The sequence below is a fragment of the Bison bison genome, unplaced genomic scaffold (genome assembly GCF_000754665.1).
Source record: "Bison bison bison isolate TAMUID 2011002044 unplaced genomic scaffold, Bison_UMD1.0 scf7180017864495, whole genome shotgun sequence".
Classification (NCBI taxonomy): Eukaryota; Metazoa; Chordata; class Mammalia; order Artiodactyla; family Bovidae; genus Bison; species Bison bison.
The window spans coordinates 13574770-13577620 of NW_011495054.1; the positions used below are offsets into that span (position 1 = coordinate 13574770).

The 2851-nt window shown below is 46.3% G+C and overlaps 1 protein-coding gene across 4 annotated transcripts in view; it reads right to left on the minus strand.

Annotated features, from left to right (window-relative positions):
• Positions 1-2851, minus strand: part of PISD (phosphatidylserine decarboxylase) — a 27934-nt gene that overhangs the window by 14637 nt on the left and 10446 nt on the right. Inside the window, exon 1 of one of the 4 annotated variants that reach the window (XM_010828805.1) lies at positions 2686-2811. The exons of the other annotated variants lie outside the window; for them this stretch is intronic. The gene's annotated coding sequence lies outside the window, so the exon portion shown is untranslated. Of the gene's footprint in view, positions 1-2685; positions 2812-2851 lie in introns of those variants that run through there. 4 annotated transcript variants of the gene reach the window in all.

Consider the following 2851-nt stretch of genomic DNA (forward strand, 5'->3'; position numbering starts at 1 on the left):
GAAATGATGTTAGACAAAACGTAAATTCGAGGGATTTTCTTATGTGAGTTCAAAATGGATCTTAAAGCAGTGGAGAACACTCGCAACAAAATGCATTTGCCCAGAAACTGCTAACATACATACAGTGCAGTGGTGATTCAAAGCTTTGCAAAGGAGACGACAGCCTTGAAGATTAGGACTGTAATGGCCAGACATTGGAAGTTGACAATGACCAAGTGAGAGGATCATCGAAGCTGATCCCCTTATAACTACGTGAGAAGTTGCCAAAGAACTTAACATTGACCATTCTACAGTCGTTTGGCATTTGAAGCAAACCGGAAAGGTGAGAAAGCTGGATAAGTGGGTGCCTCATGAGCTGACCGAAAATTTAAAAAATTCTTTTGAAGTGTCATCTTCTCTTATTCTAAGCAACAACGACAAACCATTTCTCGATAGGATTGTGACATGCAACGAAAAGTGGGTTTTATATGACAACCAGTGATAAGCAGCTCAGTGGTTGGACCAGGAAGCTCCAAAGCACCTTCCAAAGCCAACCTTGCACCGAAAAGAGTCATGGTCACTATTTGGTGGTCTGCTGCCCATCTGATCGACTACAGCTTTCTGACTCTCAGTGCTGAGAAATACACTCAGCAAATCGATGAGATGCACCCAAAACTGCAACGCCTGCAGCTGGCACTGGTCAACAGAAAGGGCCCAATTCTTCTCCATGACAACGCCCGACCACATTTCGCACAACCAACGTTTCAAAAGTTGAATGAATTTTGCTAAAGTTTTGCCTCATCTGCAATATTCACTGACCTCTTGAACATTCACTGACCTCTCACCAAACGCCACTTCAATCATCTTAACAACTTTTTCCAAGGAAAACGTTTCCATGACCAGCAGGAGGCAGAAAATGCTTTCCAAGAATTTATCAAATCCTGAAGCACAGATTTTTACACTACAGGAATAGATCAATTTATTTTTCATTGGCAAAATTGTGTTGATTGTAATGGTTCCTATTTTGATTAATAAAGACTGTGTTTGAATCTAATTATAATAATTTAAAATTCATGATCTGAAACCACACTTACTTTTGCACCAACCTAAAGACACAAAATAGGAGCAGCTGCCCCTGGACGGCACAGGTACGAACTGCACGGGTCCACTTATAAGCAGTGTTCTCAATAAATACGCACTACAGAACTATGCAAATGGAAGATACGGAGCCACGTACCCCAAGGGTGGCCTGTAAAGTTACATGCACATTTCTGACTGCTGCAGGGACGGAGGTTGGTGCCTCCAATTTCTACATTGTTCAAGGGTCAACTGTATATCCGTTTAAAAACAGAGATAGGAAGTGAATACACGAAAACTAAAGCCCACGATTACGCAACAAGTCATCTAGTGAGAAGGAGGGGGAATCAAGAGTGTCCTCCCTGTTTTCCAACATTCTGTCAGAGCATTAACATCATCTCTGTCATTTATGAGAGAATGAGACTGATTTACAGACAGGGGCCACCACCACTCAACCGGGAAAGGACAGCCTTTTTCAACCAACAGTGCTGAGCACACCGGACATCCACGTGAATGAAGTCAGACACTGACTTACACGACACAAAAAACAACTCCAAACGGATCAGAGACCTAAACATCAGACCTAAAGCTGTAAAATTCTTAGAAGAGAGACTTCCCTTGTGGTCCAACGGTTGAGACTCCATGCTCCCAATGCAGGGGGCTGGGGTTCGATGACACACGCGATGGGGCCACTCAGCTGTGCACACCCAGAGCCGGTGCTCCTCCACAAGAGAGACCAGGATGAGCAGCCCAAGTGCCGCCCCACTCACCGCAACGGAGAGCCCGCACAGCCAACAACAAATTTACAGAGGAAGAGAGCGCAAGGAGGACTGACTTCAGCCCAGCTCTTCCAGGCCTCTCGCCGCACCGGGCCGCTCTGCCCCCATGTCCCGTCACTGTCCGGAGCCCAGAGCTTATGAGCTAATTCAACCCTGTCCTCTTTACAGACAATCGTCTTTCAGGTACTGACTCACAGGTGGCAGGAATTCCAGTTATACAAACAATGGATGCTAAAAAAAACCACTGACGTTGGTCTTTTGTGAATGAGGAAGCAGATTTCTTCCACACGCAGATTCTCTTGGGATTCCTTGGAAATGAGTGGGGATTTCCTGAAAGCAGGTGAGCAGGTCACAGGGTGGCTCAGCCTGACAGATGCTCAGGGTCAGAGGGAAGAAAGCGTGAGTCTAACACTCCAGTGGGGTCATGGGTCACAGTCTCACAAGTATTTCACTAGTTGGAAGGAGAAGGATATGTTTACACAGGAAACCACCAACAACACATACGCAGCGTTCAGCATACTTAAAAAGTGTGACTAACATACTATACAATGACCCCTCACCAAAAGGAGTCTGGAGTATGTGACCCCAAAACAGAAAACTTGGAAAGTGATCTGTCTGAATCCACACAGCTACTAAGGCGCACAGACAGAACCAGCCTTCAGGACTTGAGACCCTGGCTGCCAGGGGCAGCCGGGCCGGATTAATGATATGGGGAGGCTCACAGGGAAACCCACACACATCACCCCAAATACCATCAAGTCTCTGCTTTCACAGGTCAGGGTCTACTGACAGTGCAGGTATTTCATTTGTTAAATTAAGGGTGAAAAGAAACCAATTTTTAAACTCACACCTTTATACTCAATTTCAGCGTTGACGGAACGTCCACTAGGAGTCAGGAGCGACGCTGTGCTGTGGGAAGCCCAGGTGCCTTGAGTTCATCAGGCGTCCCTTGACCGCAGCCGTCACTCTGTGACACCCAACCACACCCTCACTTCCCAGCCCAGGAGCTTTTTGAG